We start from the raw sequence: 19,461 nt of genomic DNA on the forward strand, positions 1-19,461 counted from the left end.
TAAACCGGCTTAAGTTAAGATGCCAGGATAGAGCTACTTTTCCCTGTTGATGGGGTTTCCTTTTGGAGCATAACTTTATGGTCCGTTTGATGGCGGTATAGAATGATCGTTTGAATCATTAAACATTGCAACGTGCAGCAAACAAGCATTAAACAAGCACGTGTCAACCATTTTCATTAAGAATTCTGTGACAAGAGATCAGAAGAAAGTAAAAGATTCTTCCGAGTTGGCCTCACCCGGATGAGATAACAGATCGTTGATCGTTCAAGATTAAAAGTTCTCTCTTTCTCTCTCTTCTTGGCCCAACGATCTTCTAGACTTTATGATACCACGTCGTTGGATAGTCAGTCCTCACTACGGGGGAACGGTCCCGATGGGATTTGAGCCCCGGTCCTGCCGTATGAAGACCAGTGCTGCTGTCGCCTCTACCACCAGGCCAGCCCATTTCAAGATTTAAATATAAAGGTAACAAATTCCAACCATCAATCCAACCGGGTATCATGCAAATTTTCAATCACCAACAATTCTTCATCTCACACGACCGTTAAACCCGTTCTGGTGCGGGTTTCATTCACAACTTTCAACAACCAGAATAGGCATAGCTTGGAGGTCCGATTAACACCCCCCAAATCCCCCCCCCCCCCCCATCCCCATCCGAAGGTCGCATACGAGGATGAATTGATTGAATTTCACAAACCACCATTTGCCCATTATCAAAACTGCAGGGTGTTGTTACTTCGGTGAGCAAAATGTCGACCCCGCTTTGGTCGAGGATTTGCATAAAAGTCAAAGTCACACCGAGCGCTAAAAATGAAAACAAAACTATTATTATGCACGCCCCGCGCGGTGTGTGATCGCTAATTTATGTTTTCCCCCTACCCTGAAGCGCGCCACGGCAGGCTAATTTACGCTTCACATGTGTGGTTAGAGTTTTGTACCCTCCGTGGTGTGACGATGGATAGCGAAAGGTGCCTTAAACTGGGGATAAACAAAATCTGTAGCTTAAGTGTGTGAGGGAGAATGTTGTTTTAAAATGTTGAAATTTTCTAAAACTTACACCATCGATACATAACTTATGTTACCGTACAGCAACACTCAACAGGCGTTTGATCGTTGGACTTTCAAACCGGTTTCCATGTGTTTCATTTGTCAAATTGATCTTCTTCGATGGTATCGATCGAAGCGTCAAGGATAGCGCTTAAACGACAACGATCGACCGAGGAATGGCACACAGCCAAGATTCAGATGGGTGTGCGTGTGGGTACACTTTTAATTACCATCAGATACAAGAGAACCTTTTATTCCCATGGTGACGTGGTATTTGAGCAGGACACATTTGATCGAACAATCTTGACCTGGTGCAACACACATCGAGGTCCAATAGGCAATATCTTACTCTTTACAGGTTTCTTGGTTCACCTTGCAATGCTCAGTGGGATTCGTATTTGCATGACTGCATCTTTGACCTTCTACAGTGAGCTAGTGAGCCGGCACTAGTAATTGTGCGTAATTTTTCTTTCTCTATCTCTCGCTTTACAGGTGACAAATCTTTAGCACTTAATCGAACACTATACTTCCTGTAAACATCCTAGCCGTGAGCGTATGACTCGATAAACGAGCGATATAAAACTATGATTCACGTGCGCGTTCCTATGGCAAATGTATCGCAGACGCGTTAGACATACAAGGCTCGAGAACGGCTCGCGCTGTACTTTCGTTAGAGAATAGGTGATAGGTTACGGTTTAGAGTGCTTCGAACGTGTATGTAAAAATTGATTTAGCTTGTAAAGTGATGAAAAGTGTGGACATGTGGTCAGTACCTCGAGGGAAATAAGATGATTGCAAATACCATCTGCAGTGATCACTTGTGCTTAGTTTAGTATTAAATGTTGGTAAAGGTCGTACTTTAGCAGTACTCCGTACGCAGGGCTGACAAGTCACACAGAGCCAGAAATGGCACGCAGAGACCCTTGCGTAGTTGTTCTGCCAAGGACGAGGAAGAGTAAAGGTCGAACATATGTTCGACTACCTGGAATAAGTTCGTTTAAAACAAAAAGCCACGGGTAGTCACATGGTTTATAATTGTGCTTCTGTTATTGTTAAGAAGTGTAATCCAATTAGAAAACGCTTCCCAGAGTTAACAAATTAAGCCTCTGTCGAAGCTTCCATACATGGAATATGCCATCTAACAGTTGGTACAATAAAACACTGATTGTACGAGTCCTACATGAGCTACAATCCAGTGATAAAGCTTATGGTATGAATGAGTTATTGAGGCTAATGTAGCTAAAAAGTGACCCAGGTGACTTATTGATACCTGCTACGGGGAGATTAACATGATTGTCTCTGCTATGGGGGGACGGTTTCGATGAGATTCGATACGCGATTCGACCGTATGAAACCGACCGCCCCCTCTTCTGACATTGGACCACCCACAGAGGATCTCTAAGTTGAATGAAATGCACTTCGAACTTTCACTGTGTAAATCAATTAGGATCTAAACTATTGTGCTAGGTAACAAAAGCATTATCAACAGAACGAATAGGTGGATAGGGGGATTCGATCTCCTCCCAAAACAGGCACCCCGCTGCTTTACGTATATGAAATGGCGCCAAGCTAACAACATGTCAAAAGGTAATAGAATTTCCTTCTAATGGCACTAAAAACCTCGTATAACATTACGGCCAGGCCGCTGGTATGAAGTTGCTGGCTTTCTTGTCTTGATTATACCCAGCCATGGATTAAGCCTCTTGGAGAAACTTGGGCCAATGTTAGTCCCGGAAGTTGGGAAAGCCCTGCCACATCACATTCGGGATCGATCGTGGGCGATCAGTCCGCTTGCCACTAAATGCGATACTTATTATGCCGGTAGCTGGATAGCCAGCCCTACCTCCGGGAGACAGTCTGGATGGGATTCGTAACCCGGTCCTGCCGTGTGAAAGACCGATGTCGTATCGACAACCGGCATCCTCCAATAGGTAGAATGTAGTGATTATAAACAAAAATACTCACCGCATATAGTTGCGAACTGTTCTTCTGGTACCAAACAGATCCTCCGCCTCCACAGATACAAGAACATCCACTGTTAATTGCTGCACTTTTCCTTCAGCATTAAGATGCCGCTGGTGATGTTTACAAATCACCTACAACACTACCGTGTACTGTATTTCACCAAAACCCGCAAAACAATGCCAGTAAAAGCCACAAAACTATCATTTCTTTCCTTTACCGCCGAATACGTTCAGCCCTCCTCGGTTTCCCGGCCACAGGAAGCAAACAACAACAGCCGTACGCGAGTGAGTGAGTGTTGCCTTCTCACTCTTCTCACGCAACGCTCGCTTGACAGCCATACAAATGCTCGCGCTCAGCTGTCAGTGTAGTCCGGCATGGCGTAACCTTGCCGATCCACCACACGCACACCATCACACTGCTCGAAAACTGCTCGCCATCCGCGGCTCGATTGTTTTGCTGCGGCTTCGACCGCGCTCGAGCGCCGTATTTACATTTAAAAACAACTCAGCTCTCAACGGTGTCGGGCGCGTGTGCGTTTTTCGGTGCTGCGCGCGAACAACGTTAAAAAGTACAGCCGCGGTACGCAGTTGCATAGTTAATGGTAAAGTGTGAGTGGTAAATTCGATGATCGAAAGCGCGTTTAACGTGGAAATAGTGTTGAATTATTTTTACGCGCAAGTTTAGATTATGTAGGGGGAAAATGAGAGTTCGAAGAGTGATTTTAGGTTTAAAAGTTAGTGAAAATTGTACGAGTTCTGCTCTGTAAAAAGAATCTCACTTCTCTATAAAACAGATCATAGATGATTCACCCACCTGAACAAGCCCACCACCATACGGTTAGTGTTTGCGCGTTGTAAGAGAGCCCAACCGAGTTTGGTCTCCGATGGTATAAAATATGAGGTTGTATAATGGTACAATTGTACACGCGCACCGCACGCAAGGTGCCGTCGTTTTCTTTCCATCTTTCCCTAGCAATCTTGAAATGTCGACAGACTCTGTCCCGTCTTCTCATTATCACGTCTCAAGCGTACGGCGAAAGTACAGCACAGCACCTGTGTATGTGTGTCTGTTTGGTGGTTGGATTAGTGGCACGAATTTAATTTATAACTTTTGGGCGAGTGTTTGATTCTACCGTGTTCTACAAGCCCGTACGGCGAACGGCGCAATATTCCCGCCAAGTGCGTGTGTGGTTGTGGAGCTTGTTGTTTCGCTATTTTTCAAACGCGCGCGTGTTCGCGCAACCCTCCCAGACCATCCCCATCCCCCCCCGACTTTTCGGACCAGATGTTGTTGTTTGAAAACTTACAAACACACACGGTCTTACTTCGGGCAAGAATTATCATATCCGGATGGATAAGGTAGAGCAAAGGTGGGGATAAAGGCAGGATATTTATTGCAAAGATCGCACGAGACCCACGAGGTCCCACGAGAAGATTCGACACACGGAGACAAAAAAAAAAGCGCCAACGGAGGAGACGCATGGTAAACAAATTAAATTCAATCCAAAGGTTGCTGAGAAGGTTGGGGTGGTTAGGGGGCTGATTGGTGGATAGCGGCTGCTACTGAGATGAGAAAGAGGGTGATGAGAATTGTTGTTGGGCGTTCGTGGCGCTGCACAGTGAGCGAGAGATTCTTGCTGAGTTTAACAGCGTGTGATCAGAAAAGTGAATCGGTGTGAGAGTGTGTTTGCGTGCGTGAAGGCAAAGTCGAATTGCTTCGAATGAGGATGCAAAGCGCATTCCTACCCGTCTGAAGTGCATCGGAGGTGGCTTCGTCCGCGTCTACTTTAAAATGTTAAAATGTCAAAACGCCACCAACTCAAACCCCGCGGTGGTGTGTGTGTGTGTTTAAGTTCGAATAAAATCGAAAGTGTTCCTCCGAAGGGTGGCTGTGTTCTGTAGCGCATCGAGCGTTTGCATCTTGCCGCAAAACAAACGCGCTCTCTCCTCACTAAAACCCTTCTCACAGTAACAGCAAAACAGAAGGAAAAACGGGAGCGTCCAAAACACAAACACACACATGGAGGGTTACATTTTCCATGTTTGTTTTGACGGTTGTGCGGTGGATGGGGTTGGGCATGTGGGGTGGGAAAGCTGCGAGCGAGAGGAGGGGTGGGGTGTGGTGGCGGGTTTTTTTATGGAGCGGCGCAAGTAGCGCACCTTTCACACACGCGAGAAGCGACCAAATGTTGAGTAAGGGCAGTGCACACATGGCGCAATTTCCAATGCGGAAGTGAATACAATTAAGGGCATCCGTAGGTGTAAGTGCCGTGTGTGAGTGTGCGGGGAGTATTTTGTTTCGTCTGTCTTCTGTTTCTGTTCGATACTTGAGCTAGGGTGCGCGAAAGAAACCATACTCTATGGATCGAGATCGAGTAGATATACGAATATGTAGTACATGCGAAAAAGAAGGCCGTGCAAATGTCTCTGAGAGATGAGATGCCCCAGTGTGTGTGTGTGTCTGTTGCCAGTCTGTGTGAAGCTGCATCTGTGGACAAAAAATGTCACCCAGCATACTGTGTTGTGGGAAGGTTTTTGTTCGGATCCCTAACGAACCCGGATCCCGGAATATTTCCTTTAACCTTAAAAATGCTGTGACTAGTAAATATACTTCTTAGAGAGAAATATTATTCTTATAAAGTTTCTTTTAAATACAGAAAACAACAATTAAATTGCATATACAAATTCTTGAAGTGGTTGAGTGGCGCCAGTTACAGTTACTATGGTGATGTTCGCTAAATGTATCCTTTCTTGCTGTAACCGCCCTGTAACGGGCACAGTTCAACTGGAGTCTTCATCGCATAAGAAAGGATTAAACAGTGCTAATTCCGCCTGTGTGAGTGTCTGTGTGTGAAAGTGTTCCGTTAGTGTGTTTTACTATAAAAAGTAAGTTTGCTCGAAAAATCTGTTGTGATACGTGAAAGAGAAAGGGCCCACTGTCAGTCCGCCTGTTACTCCCGGTCCAGTTTTGGTGGTGGTATCTCGTAAAACGGAATAAAGTAAATTTAATCCTATCGACTACGTTGTTAGCCTAAAAACCGCAACAAAAAAGAAAAAACGAGCACCGAAACTGCACACCCGAAGAAGACCGCGGGGAGTCCCGAAGATTGGTGCGCGAAGGAAAAATTCGCACAAAAAACCTGTTTTATGTGAACGGCGGGAAAGACGGTAAGTTCCTTAACCTTGGCAGTCTCGAATCGAGAGTTTTCACCCTTTTTCCCCGTGTTTAGGTAGGATCGGTTGTGCTCGGTGTGCCGATGATGATAGTAAAGGGAAGGGTCTGCATTTTGTTGTTGATGTTTTTGTTTTGTTTCATGCGTGTGTGTGTGTGTGTGTTTGGGTCTGTGCCCTTCATACGGGCAAACGACTTTTGATAGAACTACATTAAGGCGACGCTAATACCATTACAGTATTGTAAGTGAGTTGCCTTGCGTGTGTGTTTGTCTCGCGGAAGTCTGGCGCTTTGGGAAGATTAATACTCAACTGCACAAATTTATTCGTCTTCAGTCCAGTATGGGCAGGCTAGTGCAGTCGCATGCATGCATTTTTTTTTCGCACACACACATACATTCATGCATCCGTTTGAACCGCACCGCCTCCAACGACGCTGAAGATTAATTCCGTTGCACCGTTGCGCCCACCGGCCGATCCTCGCCCAGCTCTCAGCGGCTCGGGGCACAAAGATCGTTTATTGGCTCGTTCGCTTACCCGTACGCGATCACTCATCGTCGCTCGAGGGCGGCGGCTAGCCCTGGTTTAAAAATAACCAAAACAAAGGCGCTTGCTCCCACCGAAGACCAGTTGACTAGTGGGCCTACGGTGATGATGCTTTCGATTGGTAAACAAACGGCCGCCTCTTTGACTGGGAAAGATGGGGTGCAAAACATGCACACACACACATACACAGAGAGAAAAACAAGCAAACGCCAACAAAGCCGAAAAGCTTCCGAAGTATCGCAAAAGACCTTCTAAGAGATGGCAAAAAAAACAAAAAAAAAAAGAAAGAAGGAAACACAGAAAACATTCCACGCCAAAAAGGATCGCGAAAACTGATCAGTAGAGAAGGAAAGACAGAGTGGATAAAACAAGCAACAATCAGAGTCCAAACAAAAAACGAAACAAAAATCCACCGAGAGCATGTTTGTGAGTCGTTTGTGCGCGAGTGTCACGTTACAGCTGAACCGCTATAACCGTTCCCTGCTTGTTTGCTGCTGTTGCTGCACACAACCCGAGCGAAACTAAGCATCGGCATCGCCTACCTCGAATGTGTGTAGCCGAGAGCTGCAGTTAAGATGCATGATTGATTCCGGCAGATAATGGGCTTTGAGCAATTCCTACCCTTTAAGCGGCCGACAGCGACGACGGCAACGTCGTTGATGTCTCTTCTGGAGCACCAGATTTGGAAGGGGCCTAAAGCTTCAGGCGAAATTGTTCGGTATGTAACCAAACCAACAGAACAGAGCCAAAAGTGAAAGGTCTGCGCGAAATGATGCGGCGACGACTCCGGTGTGTGACTTCTGCATTTTTCTGCCGCAAGAGATAGAGTTACACGTGCCTTTGACCCCTTCTCGAAACGATGGGGTCTGTGTCTGGCTGTGTGCGTGTTTGTGTGGTGGTGGTGGAAAATATGTTAATCGGTTTTGTTTGCTGGCCGAAACAGGTGGGGTAAGCAACAAGATATGAGAGTATCATGGTATGATTGTGGCGCATTCTGGTGCATCACGGACCTGAGTGCATCGGCGAGGAATGTCAAACATATCTTCTTATACTTTTCGTTTATAGTTTTCTTGTTGCACTATTGAAACGGTCTCCATAATTTTTTTTGTATTTCAGAAATATTAATTTCTGATTGCAATTAGTAGCTATTGTTGGTTAAACAAAGGATTAACTGTTTCAAGGGGTTTGATTTGTTCCTTACTTGATTCGTGACTCGAATCCCACTTGCTTGTTGATCTCAGGGTAGGCTTTTCCGATTATTCTTCTTCATTTGTCATTAAAAAATGTTGACCTTACATATATAAGAAACGATGGATAACTGGAACCACACTGAATTAAGGAAGAGAATTAATTGCACCGATGATCCCCGAATATATCAAAAACATCCATACAGATTTTCTAGGACATTCTTCGTTTTTAACAGACTAAATGTCTCCAAGTTGTGATGGTTTGCTGTTGTGTATACGCTACAGGTGCAGTAACGCATGTTTCAAAGTGGGGCTCAGATTGACTTCAGATGACTACGAGGAGTTGTTAAACACTGCATTCAATTAGCAAAGGTAGCAATACCAGAGTAGGCCTTATGTATGACAGCAGAATGTCCTGTGTGAAAAGTAAAAAAATTATTGTCTGAAATTTTTCTATGGCTTCACCAATAATCAAATAACCTTGTAATAGAGCGGCACTGAGATCTTCTAGGTAGCGTCACCAGTTGCCTGACACCAAGGAACCGGTATCAATCTCATACATTCAATCTCCTCGTAATTTCAACATATTATTTAGCGATGGACACAATCGAGTCAAGGAAATGGGCAGGCCGAGATCCATCAAAGTTGTAGTGCCAAAAAGTATTTATAGTTGTGTTTTAAAGCAATTTGCCAACCACCTTACTTGGTATACTTAACAATATTTATCAGAATTTAATATATTTTAGAATATTTAATTATTTAATTTAATATTGGGTTGGCCCGGTGGTAGAGGTGACAACGGCGCAGGTCTTCTAACGGCAGGACCGGGGTTCAAAACCTACTGGACCGTTCCCCGGTAGTGTTGGTATCTTTAAGTCTAGTAAGCCAGAAATGGCAGGCATGACCTAAGAGGTCGCCAAAGAAGCAGAAGAATTATTTAATTACAATGACTATTTTTGTGCATGAATTTTTTCTGTTTTGGCCAAAAATACTGGTAAAAAAAAATTGTAAATAAAACAATTCACCCCTTCTTCACAGGCAGGATGTTTGACAACCCTGCACTGTAAAGAAAGGGAGATAATTTATTTATGGAATGAATCGCTCTTAATGGAAGCGCATGCCTTCACCTTCCAAACCAGGCGCAGTGTGAGCATGATGCATTTATGGATGAATTTCTCTCTGTTCCCTTTATTCGTCTTATTCGCCTGCCGGTAAATCGGGCCCGGTTCGCTTCCGGCCTCCACGTGTCATTGCGATTTTGATAAGCAAATGAATTATTATCACATTCCAATCATAGCACACGTACCGGTACCCTTACCTTGCTTCCAATTTCCGACCTTAATGAGTCCAATTTTCCAGCAACCAGCCCAGGGAAGATAGGACGCCAACGAAAGGTTTGGCCGTAACAATCGTCCACTAATGGACTTTTGATGAAGGCCATCAGCGTATCGGAAAGCCCACGCAGCCAAAGGCCCGCTGGTGTGCTGCACGCTGCATTTATTAGTAAAAATTGTAGCCGCTTACTCTGTAGCAAAACCTGACATGCGGCGCAATTTACACATTTTCCAATGACCTTCGGAACAGCTGTTGTAAACAGATTGAAACCAACCAGCGCTTCGCCGAATTAAAGTGTAGCGCTGTAAAATCGGAACAGAAGAATATTGTTGCTTCTTTTAAACCGATCAGACGATTCTTTCCACGATGGGGCCGTGGGTGACTGGCTGGTTGGAAAGTTACATTATAATCATACTTTTCTTTTCCACCAGATTACGCCCGGCTTCAACTTAGAGCGGCATTTACGCAACAACGAGAAAAAGGCTCAGAAATGTTGCCGGACCCATCTCGATTAGCGTGACTGACCAGGCTCGCCCAGGGTACCGAGACCTTTTCCCGCTTATCGGACCCAACAATCGCAAATCGAGCGACTCTAGTCAAAATATATGCTTGTTGCAAGGCGGAAGAAGGCAACCGGGAAGGTTCAGCTCTTGGTGATGGGTTTGTTTTATTTATGAAAATTAAAAACCACATTCTTGAAGCTTGTCGGCTCTTTTCGAGAGGAACAGTTTTCCGTCCCCGGTAATGTTAATCGATATCATTTAAGGAGATAAGATCTTGCATATTGACTTCAACAAGACAAGCTGTGGAAGAACTCCAAATGAATATTGCCTTTATTTTTTACAAACGACAGCACATTACAACTTGCTGTTGGTCCCTTTTTTCATCATGAAAATGTAATGAAAAAATATGGTGAAATTATACTCCAGTTAGTTTGACGTAGACCGCTGGCACCGCTGCTGTTTGTTTTTCCTTCGAAAGACGCCCAGATTTATTTTAACGACAGAGACAGTTTGGGATTCGGGGAAAAACTGGCGGATCGGCGAGACTTAAAACTTCACCATCCACCTAACCAAACAAACGCAACAGAAATACGCTCATTAGAGGGGCCATGCGCTAAGAACAAGTCCCGATCTGTACACTCGTCGCAAATAGAATACACTCGATCCACACTTCCAGCAAATGGTGTACAATTGCGGCTAAAGCGAGACAAAATTGTGTTGCACACAATTGAACTGATTTGTTGAGATGTACTACAAACAACGTCTACAAGCATGTGCGTCGTTGGAAGCATGGCAAGTGTCGTGTTTTCGTACTTGCTGCTGCTGCTTCGAGTGTTTCTCTTCAGCGCGCAAGATTTAGACCCGTCTCCAGAAGCTTTCGTACAAATTTTACGTTATACTTCAAAAATAAATTTCACGAGCTTTATTTATCTTCAGCTTTTGCGTTACGATTTTACCAAACAGCACCTTGCTCGCTGTTGGGGAGGGGAGTCGTTATTGACAGACGTTTACAGTCGTTCGGTTCTGTTCGTTGACGGCATTGCTGGGCGGAAGCTATCCTCACGCTGGCAAGCCGAGGTCTCTTGTTTCTGTTAGAAGTAATGCTGTAAACAAACGAAAGCCCATAAGTCAACAAGCAGTAAAGCAGTTGGATTGGATTGATGGGAGGAAAAGGCTCGTGGAAGATGTGAGTGGAAGTAGGTCCCACCCCATGGTGGTGGTGATGTATCAGAGCGAGGATAATAAATAAAAATATGCTATCCACCAACAACCGATCGTCCCGAAATGTGTTGAGGCGTAAGCGATAAAATACACTCACTCGCACGGAAGGCACGGCCACTGCGAAAGGATACTACGCATCTCTGCCCGTGGAAACGACGAAACATGAGAGCAAATGTGGCATAGAGTGGCGATATGATGATACTGCGCCAGCGAAACCGCGGGCGGCATTCCATGTTGGCGGACGTCGAAAAGCAATTTTCTCCTCGACTTGCTGCTAGACCACCTCCCATTTCTAGCAGATTTCACGCCAACCGCCGCGAGCATAATCTGCATAAGACGTGAGGTCAAGGAACAGGAAGTAGCCGGCAGGGGATGAAGTGTGTAATCAAAGATTTCCCACGAAGCTGTCGAGTGACTTGGTTTCGGGTGAAGCTGCGACAGGACTCAAACATTAAACCTATCTCTTGTCCTAAGGACTCACCAGACGTAAATAGGAGCTCAGAGGGCACAGTGGGAATTAACTCAGTCAAAATTGAAGTCAAAAAGGAAGTATATTTGCAGTGTTTTGTTGACTTTCTGTTTTTTTTAAATTAAATTATCCAATTAAATTATTTTGTTCCGGAGTTTTTTTTTTGACAGTTGCTTTGATTGATTTGAGTTTATTTTTAAGGTTCTTTTCACAATGTTTGAAAGGTTTCCTTATTGACTTTGAAATTATTTTTCAAAACACCTGTTTTCTTTTAACAACAATAAATTAGACATGTTTTTGCACCGAAAGTAGCCAATTCTTCCTTCCAATATTTGTTTAAAGATATTTTACAAGCAGAAATTTTTCTGACAAATGAAAGAAAAACTAAAAAGGTATAAAAATGTTCAAAATAATAAGCAGCATTATGGTCAGCCCGTCCTTGTTAAATTAAAAAAAAGGTTATTAAAATTTATTTTTGTCCACTTTGTAGAGCAAAATCAAGTTTTGTTGACTGAAAAAATTAAACAAGTGTTAATTAAACAAGACAAATTTAAACATATTTGACAAATGGTCACCAAATTGCATTACGCAAATAAAATGAAAAAGGTAACCGTCTAAAACCCTCCGGACGAAACCAAAAATATTTTTACGCAAAAGTAAAGTCTGTCAAGACTCCAAAATTAAACATTTGTTTGGAACTTAATATTCCATTTGGTGAAACTAATTATTATCACCAAATTCTTTCATTTGAACAAAATAAGATCTGTGCTATTTTATTTAAGTTACATTGGTGTTCAGTCCCATAATATCCATGCTTAAGACAATTCGCAATTTTGACATAACAAACCATTCTTATTGTTTTTGTGACTCGAACATGATGTTGCCTTGAAATGTCCAGTGATTCCGAACTGGTCCCGTTTTATCCCACTGTTTGGACTATGTTTTCAAGAATTCCGGCAAATCAAGTAAGAAAGATGTGGTCGGGTGTGCTGAAAGCTGATATGTATATTTTCAACCGGCAGGGCTGATACCGAGCTAAACATTTGCCAGCAAAAAGGTATATCATACCGACATCCTTTCGGTTTACGCTTGTATGTGTGTCGTATTTATCTCTTGTCTGCCCGAAGGCGCAGTCTTCCCATTTTTTTGCGGTTACAAGACTGCAAAGTGAAGAAATCCTTGTTTATTATCGAGGCAACATAGCTAACAGCCGGCAATTTGCCGGTTACTGTTGGGAACCTCCCTCCCGACGCGGCCCAACTGCCACAAACGGCCGGTACCAAAACGCAGCCCACTACACGTGTGTGTATTCGTGTGTTCCCTGGTATAGCGTAGAACACATTTTCGCCACGACACCAAGGCGCGCTTTCCCGATCCCTTTGAACATTATTTTTGGGATCATAATCCGGCCCCAAGGCTACACTCCGGTACCGGCAGGTGGGGTGCGAGGAAGGGATGGGAGAAGTTTCTGTGTGTGTGAGTGTGGTTTTGCTATTTACCCCACAGGCAAATCGGCATCCTCAAATGCGGAACACATGCACAGTCAACGCTTCCGCGCCACTATAATGGAGACGCCTTGTGTTTCACCGTGCGTCGATCTTGTACGGTGGCACGTGTCGTTGTCGCGTACGGATCATATACCTTTCTGTTTAGTTTCGGTATTGCTGGGTACGGTTGGGTGCAAAGGAAAATTATGTTCCACTCCACATATTATCTACAGCAAGCGGTAAAGCGACTGGCTTGGCCCGTAACGTACAGTCGGTCTCAATGACTCATTCCGTTAATGTAAGGGCCAGTCTTTTTTATTCAGCTTATTTTATTATCTTATTCCTCTCATGCAAAACAGAGTTAATTACAATATAGAAGTAAATTTAAAAATTAATCATTTGATTAAGACAAATAAGCAGTCTTGCAATAAATGAAATATAATCCTTTCTTTTCGCGAACATCAGCGTTCCTACCCGACCAGATAAGGCCGCTCCAACTTTGTTGCATTAATCTCCGGGACAACCCGAGTAGTGTGGTGGTTTCTGCCTGACGTCACGAGGCATGCGTAACGACGGAACAATTGATTAAGAACCTTTTACGCTTTTAACGCTAAACGGGTAGGGCTTAAACTTCAGCTGGGCCTTACTCGAGTGGTGGGTGGTACGTGGTTTCACTTATCAGTGGGAAGGTTGTGCGATTAAACCGACGCTTCAAAACATTCATTCATGGCAGCAGTGATCGAAGTGCGATAAATGGACCCATTTGCCAGTGGCGCCTGCATAACGCACAGCCAGGTCCGGCTTCGTGCGTATTGTTATTTTGCCAGATAAGTACATTTCAACGTTGGATTATCCATCTCACTCCCGGTGGGCAGGTATAATCCAACCAAAATCCCGCACGACACTGACCGTTTGGTGCTGATATTTCGGCTAATTCCTACGAACGTATCACACACACACACACACACACCCATACATGTCCCATCAATGGCAATCGATCGCGTGAAAGGGGTTTAGTGCGGATGGTTGCGTGCGGTCAGTGCTGATTCGCATGATGTTCTTCATCCGGTCCCTTCACTGCCCCTGCTTGTTTCACCCTTCTCCGTCCTGGCGGCGGAAATGTTAGAGTGCGTATTTATTTACAAGCCGCAAAACAGGAAATGTGTGATGGAAATAGCAAATGAAAAAAAAAAACAGAACCGTTCACAGTTAGCCACACACAGTGGTGCAAACAATGTTTTGATAAGTCGTGGGCAAACATATTTTTTGCGTATGAGAAGACCTCATATGCACATATGTCTGTAAACTTGAAAGTGAATCAATTCATGATAGTTTAAAGATTGCTTAAAGTTTAACTTTTTACAATACTTTAAACACACACCGCGATCTAAATATAATCATAAATTGCAAATTGCAATAAGTGGGAATGATTTTTGTATCTAATACAGTGTTTTTTAATTGATAATGGAATGGCGTCGGCCGTTTTTGTAGGCTTCTTAGATGAAATGGTAAACTCTTACCCTGCGCTGACAGGCCGTGACAATATCATTGGCTTCGTTTACAATATCATGTGGAGCCTACAAAAACGATCAATGCTTGTACATTATCAACTGAAAACTCCTGTCAATTTATTATTTTGTACATTAAAACTTTCTTATCTTTTACCTTTTTTTAGCCTGTTTACTGCTGTGAGTGCTTTCGAATGAAGTTAGATTTCGCTTTAGGTTCCTGTTATGGGAAAGCTTATCATACTTTTCTTATCTCATGCAATAGTGCGGAGCAAAAGAAAATAATCAGTATTACTTAAGTGTGTTAAAACAACAGTATGTTTTTGTACGTGTTTAGCTGCAAATGTGAATTTTGGTTTTTTATTCCTTTTGAATTCTTGTTTAATTGATTTGAATTCTTGAGTTTTTGATTTACACTCTTTCTCAATTATACATTTCTAATCAAGACTTATTTTTTTAATGTTTTTGGTGTTTTTTTTTGTTAACATTACCTTTTTTATGTTTTATTTGTTATATTTACTTTACTTTAATTTATTTCAGTTAGCTTATATGTTCTTACTCTTTTATTGATTCGCTTGTATTGAATTACAGGGGTTTTCAGTTGATAAGGCAATAGCATCCATTTGTATGGCAGGCTTCTTAGATTAGGTAATCAAATATCTTTTATTGTGATGTCTTCAGATGATATTGTCATAGTAGACGTTGTACACGACCTCCCAGCGTACGGGCAAGTAAGTGCTGTAATGCTATTGTCTTAGCAACGGAAAATCTCTGTCAGTTAAATAGTTACTATTTAGTTACTATTAAAAGTTATTTATTTATCAAAAACAAAAAAAAATCAAGCAACCTCTCATTCAATTAAACATATTGTTAACAAACTTGAAAGATTCCCACGTCTCTATTTCACGAATGTTCTTTCCCATATCTGAACCTCACATTACATATCTTTGCGCAACTTTCGCGCCCTGTTCTGTACATACGTATGTTGCCTTTTGCAACCATTTCTGCTGACGCATCGTTGCGTTATCGTGCCAGTAGTGTTCGTGTTGGTTCGGGCGCGTTTTCATGTTTAATCTTTGAAGATGCGCCAGGAAGACAATCGAAACGGAACCCTTCATCAACGCCTCGGTACAACGCGGTACAGGGATTGTTTCACCCGCATTCACTGACCCTTTTTGATCCGACAAAGGAGCTCCGGGCGCGGGTAATGACGAAAAGCGGCAACAACAACAACCACGCAGAGAATATTGATTCGCTTATCAAGGTCATTAGTGTTATTCACATTCGTCACCTTGGCGTTGCTTCACTCGCGTGCAAAGAAGGTTATGTTGTTATGTGTTATGTTGTTCTCTCTCTCTCTCTCTGTATCTCTTTTTCTCCTTCGACTTGTTGTTACTTTACTACAACATTGACTGGCAAAACAGATTTTGGAGAAGTCAATGACAGGTTCTCTACTATGCTGTTGATTGAAGAGGCCGCAGCATCACAAAGGAGATAATCGGTGGTAGGAGTAGGAAAGAACCAAAACATAACAACATTCACACACACACACACACACAAACGCGCAGACGAAACGCTCTGAGAATGGGAACAAATCGTACATAAAAAATACACAGTCCAAGAGCAGCGAGATAAAGCACCGTTCTCGTTAATACACGTCACATGTTAACATTCCAATGATGCTGATTGTGCAATGATTTTGAATGTCGGCCCGCAAAATGGTCCCCCCCAACTTCTTGTGGGCATTTATTTATAAACCTTCGCACACACACACACCCGGGCACGCACGCATAAGGATCACCACCGAGAGTCGCCGATGGGTCATAAAAAGCTAAGATGGATTAAACGTACTCGCGCACTCGCCATACAGGCCGGTAATTGTGGAGGTTTCGTTCGGTCTTCTTCTGCTGGCTTTTATCAACTTCACCCACCACCGGATGGACGAGTCGGTTTTCGGGAGGGAGACCATAAGGCATTAAAGAAATAAATAAGCACACAAATTCCCAGACCCAACAGCTACACCAAAAACTCGTCCTCATCTTCTTCTCGGTATCCAACATACGCACACACACGCATGTGGGACACACAGAGAGCAAAAACAACAAAAAAAGGGCGCATAAATTTGAGGGTGCTCCCTTTCGTCGGGGTCCCCCAAAATATTTGGGGCAATTTTATATTAAAATGAGACATTCGCCAATGTGGATGGGAGGGTAAAAAAGCCACTGCCTATCTGTGTGTGTGTGTGTGTGTGTGTGCGTATCAATGAAGCTAAAGATGGGGAGCAGAGTAGGCTCTCGCCATGCTGCCGCGTTTCTGCCGCGAGAAAGAAATGCTCCCATTCGGTAATTGAGTCGGGTTTCGCGGCAATATTACGCGGCACCCGATAATACTGATTGTAAGTGAGACAGTGTGCAAATGCATGAGAAGAAAGGTTTGTGTCTGTGTACGTGTGTGTGTATCAAGGCACAAAAATGAACCAGCGAGATTACAAATTCCACGTAGATTTTCTGCCACCCAAAGCACTGTAGCTTTGGCGATGCGTTTTTTGGCGTTTTTTTTTTTGTCGCTTGTTTCGCTCGCTCAGTTACAGTTATAGTACCGTATCAGCGAAGTAAAGTATTCAAATAGATAGGAATAATAAGGCTCCCGGCTCACTTGCTTGCTACATTTGGGCCGAAACCTTCTTTCGTATGCAGCGTTTGACACGGAAGAGAAGGGCTGAATTAAAATTATGTAGATGAACAACGGTTCACCGGTTTCGTGTTTTTGTGCAAGAAATAGAATCCCTCTCCATAGCCCAAGACACGTAAAGCTGTATGTAAGTGTCCGTGTGTGTTTGTGTGCGTGCGTGTGTTGGGGGGGATTGAGTTGCTCGTAACAAACGAGAGTTCGTTAAAAAGCTACCAATTATCAATTGGCCTGGAGCGCTCACGGGAAAGGGTGCGGAAGAGAAGAGAAGAAGGGAGGAAAGGGTGAGTCAAATTTATTCTTAAAAGCCATCCCTTCTCCACCATCATACACATCATTATGCCGACTCCGTGAAGTCGTCAGCGATGAATACTCGACAAGTGGTTACAGTGTTCTCGCAATACTGTGTATTTTGCTTGTTTTAGAATTTTTATCAGAACATTAACTTTCACTGTAGATAGTAAATTGTTTATAAAAACACCTTTGAACTATATCACGTACCTCACAGTTTTTACTTCTTGTTCTTGTAAGTATCTTTAGTAGTTTAGTATCTAGCAATTTTAATCTAGCTGTTTTATGGCTATTTTAAATTATTTTAACGTTATGTGTTTGGTTTATGATTTATACTTTAGCTTATTCTAGGTTGAAGAATTAATTTACATGATTTGTTTTTTTGTTGTTGTCTTATAATCAAACAGTAATAAATACATTTTTGCTGCAAAGATACATTTTTGTTGAGAATATTGGTATACCATCTTCAACAAAAGTGTTCAATATTGACTTAAGAAGATAACTATCAACATGTTCAAACACTTTGGCAGATAGAGAGTATTTGGGCAGGCTATCGAATCAAAATTGTCTGTACTTATCTACTACTTGCTCATTTAAAAGCCGCTAAAACTGCTCTACGGTCCTGATCTGCTGCAAAATTCCTTTATAGTGCTCAAGGTCCAGTGCCATCGTCTAGCAAAGTAATATTACGGCCTTTCTAGCAGATGCATCAATTTCAACTCAATGTCACCTTCAACTCAATGTGGCATTACCATACCAGCTCTGTCCATGTCTCTGTCCAAGTCCTAAAAATATTCAACAAATTGGAACACATTTTTCTAAGGAATACTTATTTTTTACTATCGAAGTGAGGGTCTTTGAAAATGGCCCTTTCTCAAGCTACAACAGAAGCATGATTAACAGAAAATAGAAAATGCCTTCAAAACTGCTCTATTCTATGCCTTGCATAGAAATGCATTCTGAGGTTGACGGACAAAAATTAATCACTTTTGTTTGATATCATTCATAACAAAAAATACACCAAATTTATGAAAACTGGTAAAGCAATGTTCCATAATTCAGTACTGGATTGTATCTTTTTGAAATTTTGGTATGCTACCCACACTCTGGTTCACAGATCGAGGTATAATTGGTCCGGAATAGTCTAGGTTTAGTATCATGTTATTTCCAGGGCTATATTACATCTGTAATCAGTTGATATTATTTTTCCAACTTTTAAAACATTTCCAATTTAAAATAAAATTTGTTCTTACTCAACAAAGCTAGCTCTAATGGCATTAATAAAGTATTCGCACACATAATCCTCACCAAAAACCCGAGCTGAAATAAATTAATTACGATCGCCTCGTAAAGCAAAACTTAATAAGATGGCAATAAATAGTAAGCCACATTACTCAATTGAACCATCACCATAAAACTGGCGTGAAAACCACTGTAAAAAGGGGATACGGCCAAAGACAAAACACTAACGCACAAAAAAAGAGTCACACATTCGCCTGATTGATGAGGCGCACCATTGCAACGGAGTGCATTAAATTATGCCATTAAACGCCAACACAAAAACAAAAAAGAAAATGTTGAGTTTTTCAACACTTCATCGGCCGGTCCTGATTGGAAATTTAATTTTTCTTTCCCTCCGTCCTCCGTTCACCACACCGAGCACGATAGGGAAGCCTTTCCTTGTTTTTGGGGTTTCGGTTTTTTTTTTTGTAACGTCTGTTTGCACAATAAACCAGCATTTTATTAATAACACGTAATGATGGTGGACAAGGTAGCTGGACGAAACCGTAAACGTTTCTTCATTATTGCACGCTCGTCGGCGCGTTTTTGTTTCCTGTGTTTGTCACGAAAACGGTCGTTGTTGTTGTTGTTGTTGTTTGCGGTTCCGTTTTGCCGTCCATTTCGCAAAACCAACAACAACAAAATGCTCAAGAACCGGTTCAACACGATTGGACTGGATGCGTGAATTTTACGCGCGCGCGCACCGTACTTGCGCAAGGGGATCACCGGCAAGGGGATGAAGGATGCGCGTGTAAAGTAGAGG

At 42.7% G+C, this 19,461-nt stretch overlaps 1 protein-coding gene across 7 annotated transcripts in view; it reads left to right on the forward strand.

Moving 5' to 3' along the window:
• Positions 1 to 3,515: 3,515 nt before the first annotated feature.
• The window catches only part of LOC118514511, a 62,443-nt gene continuing 46,497 nt past the window's right edge, over positions 3,516 to 19,461 (forward strand). For 2 of the 7 annotated variants that reach the window (XM_036061452.1, XM_036061458.1), the window contains exons 1-2: positions 3,516 to 3,613; positions 5,669 to 6,179. The gene's annotated coding sequence lies outside the window, so the exon portion shown is untranslated. Of the gene's footprint in view, positions 3,621 to 5,652; positions 6,180 to 19,461 lie in introns of all 7 variants that reach the window. The other 5 variants (XM_036061456.1, XM_036061453.1, XM_036061457.1 and 2 more) reach the window with 5 other exon arrangements.

The sequence above is a fragment of the Anopheles stephensi genome, chromosome 3 (genome assembly GCF_013141755.1).
Source record: "Anopheles stephensi strain Indian chromosome 3, UCI_ANSTEP_V1.0, whole genome shotgun sequence".
NCBI lineage: Eukaryota > Metazoa > Arthropoda > Insecta > Diptera > Culicidae > Anopheles > Anopheles stephensi.